Genomic DNA, 13384 nt, shown 5'->3' on the forward strand with positions numbered 1-13384 from the left:
ATGATCATTTGTAAATCAGTTCTTCACCCTGACCCTACCTGGAATTTGAGAAGAGAATTTTGTTTTTGGCGCAAACTCCACGGCGAACGAATAATTGAAGTAAATGGGGGCCGCGTGACGCAAAAGCAAAACTATATGAAAACATTTGTTTGCAAACTCTTACAAAACTCATGCAGTGTAATCCGAGTCTCATTTATCCAGTCGTAGCTCACTACTTTGCAAACACGTACTATTTATAACACCTCTGCACAAACAGTATCAGCAAGCGTGACAGTTTCACTTTACACGGTTAAAGTGCTTCATTAATCATTTATCAAGTATTTAATACACACAGGAGTATACAAATAAAAGGTTTTCATATAAACCATTTATTTATTGAATGGAACAACATATGAAATGACCTACTGCATATCAGGATAGAAGATGTTGGCTTAGTGAATATAACGTGAGGACTGATGTTTTACTTTTAAAGTTAGACGACATGTTTAAAGTAAGAACAGAGTATCTACTCTCACACTGCTGGTGAAGGCAAGGTCATGGACAAGGTTATTGCAACATTAAGTCATGTGCAGATAATTAGGTACTTTGAAAGGAGAGATAGCAGTGATTCATTTGGCCTCCTATCATACAGATAATACACACACACACACACACACACACACACTAAGGATCAGATGTCAGATCCAAACTACTTCCTTCAGCATAAATGTGTATCTAAGAAATACAGTTTGCATATTGTGAGGCAACAGCTGCAGGTTAAACATCCTTGTCTTGTGCGGTGTTGCAGGATCCTTTATTTTTTAGCTCCCAGCATGTCTCAGACTGACAAAGAGAGACGGAGGCAGACAGGTACAGAAAGAGAGGAGGAGAGTCCTGTCAGTCGCCCCCCTCAGCTCTCACATCTGTCATCATTATTTCATTAAAAGAGAAACCTGAGACACGCACCGGCTGGCAACGCCATTTACACAACATATTGTGCAGTAACTGCATACACCTATGAAAACAAGAGCGTGGACCTTATTACTCCGTAAAGACGTCACTGGAAGGATTAAACTGTAATAATAATTCTTATCTCACTGTAATATTTCACAGATATCTTTGTACAGGTACGTACATGCTTTCAGTAACTTAGATGCGTGTTATCTTAATTGTATATATCATACAGTTTCACAATATACTCCCACACTATGTACTTAAAATAATTGCTGATCATCACTTAAGGTGATGAATTGTCTCCAAACGTCCTAATGTACAAGGCTGGGAGGAAGGCAGGAGTTGAAAACAACAAGTGGCTCTAAAACATACCAAAACCTGAGATGTTAAATCTTACAATAAGTATGCTATTTGGGAAAAGAAACATTAGATCTCGTTTGTTGTTGTTTGAATGACTACACACGTCAGAAGTGTGCATGTTCAGTGTGTCTATTACAGCTGATAGAACCTGAACACACACCCTTTTACTCCATTTTCCTTTGAACTTTCCTCAAATGTCAACATGAAACAAGGCTAATGCTTTTTTTGGCAAAAAAGACGTCTCATTAATACATATAAAAGGTTACAAAAGACATTATCCAGAACCAACTTTGGGACCAGTGCACCCGCTAAAATGAGAAAAGTAAATTTACCTCCATTGTCGGGGGAATTTCTGGAGTTAAGAGGGGAAACTTTTCTGCTAAAACGTCATGTGCTCAAATCTACGATCGAACCTTTGACATCTGAACACACTCCGCCTTACTCTCGTGACTTATTGCATAGTTGAGTTTCATTTCGCTATCATTCAGAGCATACTTTAGTTTGGGCCTAGACTACGGCAATACTAAGACGTAAAGATGTATTCTCCGCCCGCTCTGACATAAGTTTGAGCAACATTTCTTTAGAAACTTATAAGCGATGCCGCAGACAGACATTATAAAGAGTCTATGAGCCACGCCAGGCTGTTTAATGCCAAACGTTACAGTCTGACTTATAGGGACAAGTATGGTCAACTGTCTCTCTCTTGTACTTCCTGAGGTACTGCTGAATGTCTCAGGAAATGTCACCAACACAAATCCCCCTTATATTTAGTGCAGTTGGCAGTTTTGGCGACTGTGATATTAAATTGCACCTGCTTTGACACAATCCATATGTGTATGAATTGACCATTGTCAAAAAATCCTCCTTCAAATTGTCCAATGATGGTAGAAGTGGGTTTATTGGGTGGGCTCAGTCCTGTTCATGGAAACAACAGGTGCTCCCGATGTTTTTCTTTCTTCATTTAGTGTATGGCTGTGTTCTTAAGAATCGCAGGGTTTCTGGGCAGCGTAGTTTAACAGTTCCTCAGAGAGAGACGGTAAATCCCTGAACAGAGAGGGACACCAGGAAGACAAGATGATCTTCCCGACTGAAAGCCGATGAGGTGTGTGCACGTATGTATTTTCTGTCTTAAAGCATCTGTCCTGCAATAATGCCATAAAGAAATGTCTGTATTTTTATGAGAGTTCATGATTGTGTGTGAATGTGTCTACACATCCACATAATAACAAAAACAGAAAGTGCAGACATCTGGTCGAATATCAAACCACATCTTCACTGAAGGTTTCTGTTTGTGTTCTTGCATTTTATTCCTCCTGTTCTTTATTCATGAGTGCAGTCGTGTCACTGAGAGTGCATGAAGAGAGTGTGTGTGATATCCACTGTTTTGCATGCATGGTACTTTGCCCATTGTGTGTGTGTGTGTGTGTGTGTGTTACTCCAACAGCCCGTCAATCAGGCTTTGATTTGCAGAACTAACTGGCGTTTCATACGCCACAAGGAGTTTTAGGACAAAGCATCATTGTTCAAGTGATTTTGCGTAATGTCCTTTTCCTGTGGTAATTTAGCATTTTAACTTTTGGCTTCTGCTTCATTTTCACCTTACACTTTAAAGCTGACATCATCCTCCGACATGCTGAGGGAGTGACATGACATTTATGTCTGTGGAAACCATTTCAATCCTATTGTAGAATTTAAAAAACAAATGATTCTGTTGGCGTCACCTGGAAAATGAAAAAGGTTTTCTCTTTCTCTTGCGCTGCAAAAATGATCCATCTTGAGAGGTCATTCAGTGTAATGTCGAGTCTTAAAATCATATTTATCCAAAAGTAAGGGAGGGCTGAGGTAATCATATATAAAGCAAACTGGCTTGTTTGAGCAATTTCCAAGTGATGTTATCTTGATACCTCTGGAAGCGATTTTATCACTATTCCAAAATGTCATCACTTTTTTAAAAGAAACTTCTTAGAAGTGCATTAGGAACCAGTGAAATTATCACATGTTTTCACCTTTTTCAAGGAGGACAAGAGTTGAAGATGGCTGTTTTTTTTGCGGGGTGAAAAGTATATGTCTTCAGAGATTCAGGGTTTTCTTTTGACTGCAGCGATAATTTAATATCCTCCCCTGTCTCTTCATTTCCAAACTATTAGTAACTCATCTGTATTGAAGACAAGAAGCTGGACAGACTTCTGTCCAACTCAAGTCTCTTCCAACAATCACAACGTAGACGCCCTCGTACTGGCCTGTTTTTGAGCTGCGGGTATCCTCAGGTTGCAGAAAAACACCTTTAGTTAAGATTTTCCTTTATATCCAAATTAAGGTTTTCTTCAAATAAAATTGATTAAACAAAAACACCCTCCTGAAGGTTACGCAGCTGTGCTTTTCCAGACTCTTTGCACTTAATGATCGCTCCTCGGTTTGATGCTACGTGTCACGTGAGGTGTAGGAGAGAGAGGACACAAACAGGCTGAGCAGGACACGAACAGGCTGAGCAGGACACGAGCAGGACACGAACAGGCTGAGCAGGACACGAACAGGCTGAGCAGGACACGAACAGGACATGAACAGGCTGAGCAGGACACGAGCAGGACACGAACAGGCTGAGCAGGACACGAACAGACTGAGCAGGACACGAGCAGGCTGAGCAGGACACGAACAGGCTGAGCAGGACACGAACAGACTGAGCAGGACACGAGCAGGCTGAGCAGGACACGAGCAGGCTGAGCAGGACACGAGCGAGCAGATAACAGACACGTAACATGAACAACGAACCCACAAAGAACACTGAGACAGACAGGGATATGTACACAGACACTAAATGAGAGAACGAGACACACCTGGGGGAGAAAGGCAAAAACACAAGGGCAGGAAGTAGAAACAACAGAGAACAGGTAATTAACTAAATAAAACAGGAAGTACAAACACAACACAAAACATCTAACAAACAGGCAGATTGTTACAATACAGGATCTTTCCAGTCAGTCGGGTACTTCGAGTCCACAGGTCAGGTGTTTTCTTTTATTGTATTCGTCCAGATGTATAATCTTTTCCTCCTCGGACCAATTTGGTCTTCTGCCATTTTTTCCACTATCTATGAGCCAACTTTGTGCGACGATCACAGGTGAGGCAATAACAATAAGTATGACAAGCGCGAGTTCAAACAAACTCCTGGTTTTCCATGAAAACTAGAATTTGTAAAATCTCTTTCAATGCAGTAAACGTTTTCACTAAGGAAAGATTTAAAGAGATTCTGTGCAACACTTAAGTAAGTGAAATATTTGAGGAGAAAACTAAAGGTGTTTTGTGCAACCAGCTAAATGTTTTTCCATAAAACCTTTGGAAATATCTGGACATTGACAGGATTTGAGTAGACAGAGTCTTCACAGAGACTGTCAGCTGTTATTAGCTTGTGGTAATATCATTTTCAACTCCTGCCTTCCTTTTTTGCAGCTCACAGAGTTACTGTAAACTGTCCGTTATTGACTATTACATTCATCAGTTTGTTCACATCAGTGACAAACTGTAGTGGCTCACGCAGGAAACATTGCAACTGCCAAACTACAATATGAACATATATTAGAAAAATATTTAGACATACTGAGATCTGAGTTTGCGTGTTTAAGTCATTAGCTTTCTTGCATCATAGTTTTGTTCAGACTTTTATGTTATTAATTTGCCTCAATCCTCCAACCAGCATTTAATCATCATGTACTGTAGAGACAAACTCCAGTCAAGGTCTCCGTGTACAGTACATACAAACCCTGATGCTTTTACCACATCACGCTCAGGAGAAGCAGTGCCAACTTACTCCTACTGCAGTCCTCGATTACATAACTCCTACTATCAGAATTGATAGGGGGGGAAAACACAGAAATTACTCAGAAAATGTCAAACTATTAACATTACAGGTCTGTGCACTGCCAACTGTAAGCCTGTTTACTGAAGACTGAGAAGAATTTGTACTCTTCTGGTTCTGTTTAGTTACTGCCAGTAAAGGAACGTTAACACTTTGCATCAAAACTACAAGTTAAAGGGGGATAAGTGTTATAATATTTGATAACTGAATAGAGCTTCTAAATAGAAAAAAAACCAAATGGGTGAATTCCAGGAAGTAGGGCCAACAGTAGCTAGCTTCACTCTTAGTGGTTACGCAAGTGTAATAAACCTTATTTATTGGTGTTTGGGGTTTGTTTTGACGCTGAAGCGCAGATGTACTGGTGTGTCTCCAGCGGTGAAGTTTATGGGCCTATCCTGTCACTGTCTGACAGGAGGAGTGTCTGTCTGTTGTTTTCACTGACAGGAGATGTAAGATGTTGACCAGGACTCAACGTGTTTCTGATTATTGCACGATTATAAGCTGCCCGGCAAACTTGTACCCAACAGGTTGCATGTTTAATTGCCCAACAAACGTGTCGTTACACATGAGTCAGCGTTTACAACACCAACACAGTGCATGCAGTGGTAAGTGCCCAGCGTGACAGCCAGCACTGCAGCTGCTGCCAAAGCAGAACAGGTGTTCACTTTTGATGAAGTAAAAGGGACATGATATGGGACATTTGTAAAAAAGAAATAAAATAAAATAGCCTCAATGAAGTGCAGCCACCAATTTGTGGCAGGAGGTGAAATGTTATAACTTAATAAATTCAGCATTTAGAGGTTAGATTCTCACTTCATTACTTCGTTTGCCAGTTATATTAAAGTAAAATCTTTAGACACAACCACCTGGGATCTTTCCAGTGTAAACCGTTTTATTTTTTTCCTATTGACTGTGGACCTGCTCCACCAGACCAGTTTGGAATAAAATGTCTCGCTTGCTTAGGGAGTGGAAACTGCTGTTCATTTTTCTTCTTAACTCTGTGCAGGATGTCAATTAATGACTTTCCAGCCACAAGCGCGATACTCTAACTTCCAGACTACTGGCTTTATAGCACTTAATTAGGGCTGACACCTTCTGGTCTGTTGGTCGATAGGCTCTTGTCAGACCAAATTCTCATATGTCGGCTAGTCTATCTCCTCAGCACAAGAGAAAGGTCTGGCTCTACTTGTTTTTCATCCTAGTATAGAAGATTGTATTTCCTTTTGCCGATTACAATCACACGATGCATCGACGGTGTTCTTGCAAAAATAGATAATGGAGATAGTGGAAGGGGAGGAGATTGTCTTTGGTTGACTACAGCCCTACACTTTATAACTGAGTCTTTGGTGTAACATGTGTGGTTTCATATCCCAATTAAAGGTTTGGCGTGATCAACTTGACGCAGCTCTGTTGGCCATTGGTCAACAGCGAAAGACTTTGTTTATGTTGGAAAACTTTTGTGTAATTATGAAGGAGGTTGTTTCTGCTTCTAAACTTTCTCAGGTAAAAAGTAGTTGTTAGAAAAGTTCTATTTTCAAGATAAGAAATGGTGTCTTGCAAAAACATTCTAAATATATTTTTGATTGGGAAAGCCATTGTGCATGTTTTTCAGTCAAAGATATTCAGAAATCCAGTCCTGGTACTCTTGCTTTTGAGAAATAGTGATACGCTTATCACACTTCACGTCGACAGTGCCAATAATGTCCCGTCCAATCCAAAACATTTTGATTCTGTCACTCAACATCATCTCCGCTGCATCACACTTTACTAACAGTCGCCTCTTCCAAGTTTCTAAAGGGCTAATCTAAAACAGCACTGTTGATGAAAGCTTTCCACAACAACACCACCATCAGCTTCAAACTGTATGAACAGTCTAACAAGAGGACATTTCTTTCTTTTAAAGCAGAGTATCACAATGTGTAGTACGCCTTGGGGCTTAAAGCTTCGCTGTTGCTCTCACTCCCTCATTTGAATCTCCCCGTCGCTCCATCCAGACATGTCAACAGAACACACATGGAGAAAACTGAAACCAGCATTATCACAGTTTTCTTCTCCCATGGAATTACATTTTGGCCATTTCGCTACCTTGGACCGCGACGCACCCGGAGCGCCATATTTCAAGTCAAAACTTTGAAGAGTGAATCCTGCAATGAAGCAAAAATACTACCGTGCTGGAAAACTGATCTCTCATTTAATATTTTCTTCTTTCTTTTTCCCTTTTTTTGTTTGCGAAGGGGCCCTGTAAATCATGTCCTTTATACCTCCGGCCGGGGGCTCACCGCCTTACCGCAGGGTGGGTGGAGAGCATGATGGGAAAAACATGATGGGATCTCACTTTAGTGGGTTGGAGAGAAGAAAAAGGGCAAAAGAGAATAAGAGGCTGTGAAGGAGGTAACAGGAGCTGTCCTGGATGAGAAGAGACAGAGACAGCGGGGGGTCAAATATTGAAAAAGAGTCAGACAGAGAAAAGGAAATAAAGACATAAACCCCGAGTAACAGCAAAAATAATCAGACTCCTATTTCAAAACATCTTTAAGCAACTGACAAAGTTAAAACCCAATTCCATACAGCGCATAAACCATAACTTTACAAAAGCGTACAAACCATTAGACATTAGAGATAGTGAAAAGGCAACATGAAAATCTACAAGGCCTAACATCAAACTGTAAAGCAAATAATGTCTGTCTGTCTGTCTCTCTCTCTGTCTGTCTGTCTGTCTGTCTACATCATACTTGGCGGGTGTATTGCAGGCGAGAGGTGCAGTAGGGATGGGAGTTGAAAATATTTGATCGATACAGTTAACATTATCGATCTGATTCTTTATCGATTCCTGATCAATTCTTGGGTGCAAAAAGAGTACATACAGGACACGGCTTTTTATTTTAATTTGTATTATTTCATTGTGATCTATAGTGGTCATTTACCAAGAAACACACAAAACAATCCTCCACTAAGTTATCGTCCATACCGGTATATTGCGACAGCCCTCGTTACATCACATGACCTTTCAGCCACACGGCCCGTTTTTGCACCATAAGAAACAATCAATGTCTAACACAGAAGTATTGTTTTCAGGATTACACTTTTCTGCTATTGGGAAGAAGTGGTGTACAGGTGCTGGAGATACAGAGAAATCTCTTCAGCCCCACCCACAGGAAACAAGTCTTTTAAATAAGTACTGGGGATCATTTCACTTGAACACGCAGACTTAAACGTTGCCTCTTAACCTGTGACCATGCCTCATTAAAAACCAACGGGCGCTCCTTTGTAAAGGGGCCTTCAGAAAAAGTACTGTGACCTAAATATCTGACCTCCTCAGCCCACTCCACCGCTAGAGTACTCCTATCCTCCGACACTGACCTCCTAGCCATCCCACGCCCCTTTGTGGTCACGGCTCCTTAACTTTGGAACAATCTCCCACTCTCTCTTGGATCAGCCCTTTCCCTAAGCTCATTTAAAATTCAACTCAAAACTCACTTTAGTAGTTTTTGTCCACCTGAATTTGTCCCTGCTGTTTTATTCAGTTGTTATTGTTCTGGTTGTATCCATGTTCTGCCACTTGTGTTTTTACTGTTATAATATCTCTTATATGTTGTATTGTTATTTTACCACTGTACAGCACTTTGGTCAACTTTTTGAACCACTTTTGAAAGATGCACCAGACAAAACTTTCATATAAAAACACAGATCCTAAAGAAGTCGGACAATGAGGACAATGTCCCGCACCACTTATGTAGGCAAGAGGTTTTCAACTAACACTGAGCACCTGATGGCTGCAACTTGCATCCAAATCACACTCCTTCTCTCTGTGAGTCATACCTCACTCATATTTAAACAAACAGATGTGATATTTTCAAAACAGAAACTTCTTATAACTCAAGAACTTGCCTGAGACTTCGGTCTAGATCGATGTATCGATTTAATAACCAACAACCCAATATCATGGATGCAAAGTGAAACCATTGACACATATCATTTCATTTTATGACCTTCACTTTTAAATCCCCGTGGCACATCTGTTTCACCATTTCCATCCAAGCGCACCTCCTTCCTAAACATTTAAACAGGTCAGCGTCATAGCGTTGGCGAGTGTGCGGTCGATAGATAGATAGATAGATAGATAGATAGATAGATAGATAGATAGAGAGAGAGAGAGAGAGCGTGCGTGCGTGTTGGTGAGTAGCAGTAACGTTATAGCTTTGAATGTAGCCGTGCAGTGTGTGTACAGCTTAGACTATTTGTCTGTGAATAAATGCTACAACTCCTCAAGACCCAAACCAAGTTCCTGAGTCTAGCTTGCCACCTGCTGATTAAAGTGATTTCCCCCAAAGCATTATGGGAAGTGGTGTTGGGGGCTGTCTCGATTCTATCTGAGGGGGCCAGTGTAAAACCCTTGCTGTAGATTAACTTTAATTTACTTATATGGCCACAAATCAAATACAATATCTCAATGGGCTTTACAAGACCACATTGATCCAGCTCAAGCTCTCTGAAGACAGAAACAATCCCAAAAGTCTTAGAACATAAGGACAAATGGGCCAACTATTAGCCTTTCTGCTTCAGTAGCCTAAATCAAAGTAAAAATCTGGCAAAGGTTATGGCCACTCAAAACTAAACGACAGTGAACACCATTTGATCTCCTTCACATGACCCCTCTCTGCCATTTGGAGAAATGCCGACGTGCAAATGTGCTTTAATGCCTGAACAATGCAATCCAGGTGCCAACTGAAGCCCAATGAAAGACAACTGAGAAGGACTGCGAGGGAGCAAGAACCGCAGCCTCAGCAGCTGTGATTTCCTAAAGTTGAATTGATATGTGTTGTATTTTAACACCTAATACCCTGAAACGGAGCTGAACATCCAACATTCAGATACAAACCGCTTTGGTCTCGACATCTAATATTGGTTCGTCTCACTGTGGTGGGTTTTAATGATTGATGGCACAAACATTCAACAAAGTCAGTCACAATACCCACAGTCTGCTTCTGTGGAGTCAAACAGTAGGTCTCAGATAATGTATCATCACAGGGTTGAGGCAGGTCAGACAGTTTATGAGATTGAATTCCTGTACAACCAATAAGTCAATATTAGGGCCTAAATAGGTGTAACCAGCAGTATCTTTCCAGCAAAAATACAAATATGTATTCAACATTGAACAAAGAAGCACAACAGAAACATTATACTGTACTAGTTCCATAAATAAGAGTAAAGCTTCAGCCAAAACCCAGAGGATATATAACACCACCACCAGCCTTCGTTTTTGCTCTGACCTGCAGCTTCCTTTAGTGGGGACACACTCACACAGACACACTCACACACAATTTATCCAGAAATGTGCAAATGAATGCACATGCACACAGATTACTCCCACACAGTGGAGGAAATTATTCCCGGAAAGCAGGGGTGATTATTGCTCTAACAAGACCCCGGGGATACTCTGAGTGGAGGTAAGAGGAGAGAACAGTGTGAAAAGGGTTGAATGCTAAGACCAGGTGTGTGTGTGTGTGTGTGTGTGTGTGTGTGTGTGTGTGTGTGTGTGTGTGTGTGTGTGTGTGTGTGTGTGTGTGTGTATGAGGGATATTAAGAGAGATAGTGGCTGATTCATAATGAATGAGTGTTCTTTGTTTTATTTACTGTGTGTGAGCTTTCATGTGAATCATCAATCTGAATGCATGTGTGTGTGTGTGTGTGTGTGTTTAAATGCACATGACTCAACCTCTCTTTGTCTCCACGTGTGCATGTCTGTTGGTCAGTTGTGCTGCAGATCTCTTAAATGAAGCCAGAGAGGTAAAACAATGACCTCACATTCTGTCACCAGAGCAACGGCGGCCATTACGCCAACAACATCAAACTCTCTTGTTTACAGGCTTTCCGCTCCATTGGATTGGCACATGGTGGCCCCTCCATCGCCTTTAGCATCTTGATATTCACCAAAATCAATGTGTTCAGCTTTAGTTCAATGATGTTACTTGGCAACAAAGATAACTCCAGCTTGTAAACCCGTCTTTGGATAGTATGTCATTGCAATGAAAGTTTGTGCCTGCATATAAAAAGGATTGAATCTGTTTCACAACCTTTATTGAAACACCAGTGAGGTTACTGGGTGCAGCCAAGAGTAAGTATTGTACTGGCCGATTCAAATGAGCACCGTGAGCAGCACTTTACAAAAACCAACATTTGCACAGAGTCTCATTCTGCAAAAGGTCATCCAACACTTGATCATTTCATATTGGCCGGTAATCCTGACGCTGTGCTCAATGTTGCTGGAGACTTGCATCGACATATTGCCTGCACCATAAGGGGAATAAACACTGGATATCTGCCACGGGCTACAAAGCGGAATCAGAATGTGTCAGAAATTGGTTACAGGTGTGCTAATCAAGTCAGTTTTGTTCCTTGGTATCCAAATTTCCACAACGTGAGGATGATTGCGTCTTAATGCTTCAACGTGTTAAAACATGATGCATCATTTAAGAAACACGAGGTCTCAGATGAACACACCCATTAAACTGAACTTTTAGACTCTTTGTTTAAGAATTTATTCTGTTCACCCGCCAAAGTTATGTCAACTGAAATATATAGGAGGCCGACAAAACTCGCAGCTTCCCGCCACAATATGTGCCAACATCCTAAACTCCCACTGCACACGTGCCACTTGCCTTCTTGGCCCGAGGCCGTCGCGGTGTTTCCTGATCTATATTCTCTTAGACTCTCCTCTCCCCAGGTTTGTACGGCTTCCTTTCGAACACCATAAAACTGCTCGTTTTCTTACACAAACTATATTCTCAGACTGGTTCCAGCGTGTTTTCAAATCAAGATCTGCCTTTACATTATATTATATTGCATATGCTAAAAACATGAAGCAAAAATTGGCCATCGTTTACATTGTGAAGTGGTGCGTCGCCACAGACATGCATACTGTCTATGGCCTCGGCATGTGTGTCTCTGGATCAATTCCCAAACAATAAAGAGGGATAAGGCAGAACTACTACTGCTGCTACTACTACTGCTATTTTAAGAAGATTAATCGATTGGTCTATAAAGTGTTCAGTTTAATATGATATAAATCAGAAAGAATTACTACTACTACTGCTACTGCTATTACTACTCCTACTGCTACCGCTACGGCTACTGCTGCTACTGCTACTACGGCTACTGCTACTAATGCTACTAGTAGTACTACTGCTACTAGTAGTACTACTGCTACTACTACTACTACTACTACTACTACTACTACTACTTTTAGTAGTACTACCACTACTACTGGTACTGCTACTGCTGGCACTACTGCTACTACTACTACTGTGGGCACTACTGCTACTACTACTGCTGCTACTACTACTACTACTACTGCTACTACTACTACTACAACTCCTACTGCTACCGCTACTGCTGCTACTATTACTGCTACTACTGCTACTACTACTAGTAGTACTACCGCTACTACTGCTACTGCTGCTACTATTACTGCTACTACTGCTACTACTACTAGTAGTACTACCGCTACTACCCTGCTACTACTACTGACTACTGCTACTTGCTACTACTACTGCTACTATTACTGCTACTACTACTACTACTACTAACAGAGCAGGACTTGGTTGGGATAAATTAAGACAGCAGTATTCTGTGTCCGAGGGACCAAAACTGAAAACCATCCGCTTCAGCCCCATTGCCCAGGCTGCTTCCTACTTTCATTTTGCTCTACTACTCCCAATGAAACCGAATACAGTACAGCACTGTTCACTGTGCAAGAGCTACGAGGGCGGTGATGAGTTAACTTTCCCTTTTCAGATGCCACCGCTTTCTAAAGCAGACGGGACTCAGAAGTCTAAACAATAAATCCTGGAAATTCAGAAAGGTTGATTTAGGGCAACTGGTGTGTGTGTGTGTGTGTGTGTGTGTGTGTGTGTGTTAGTAAGAAACGTGACCACATGGAAATAATTAGATGTGGGCTGATTCAGCATACTGGCACCTAGTTGTTTTTGCACGTGAGTGTGTGGAGTATTGTCTGCAATCTCCAGGTTCAGTGAGCCAAGCACCGCACCCCGGACCCCCCCCACACGCACACACGCGCACACACACACACACACACACACACACACACACGGAAAAAAACAGCATCTGTTATCATTGCTGCCTGTAGGTGTGCGAGTCACACATCACACACTGTAAAACACTCTGAGTGACACTACATCGTCTGTTCATGTCAAGCCTAACCAGAGTTTTAAACCACAA

This window comes from Cottoperca gobio, chromosome 10 (genome assembly GCF_900634415.1).
Source record: "Cottoperca gobio chromosome 10, fCotGob3.1, whole genome shotgun sequence".
NCBI classification, from domain to species: domain Eukaryota; kingdom Metazoa; phylum Chordata; class Actinopteri; order Perciformes; family Bovichtidae; genus Cottoperca; species Cottoperca gobio.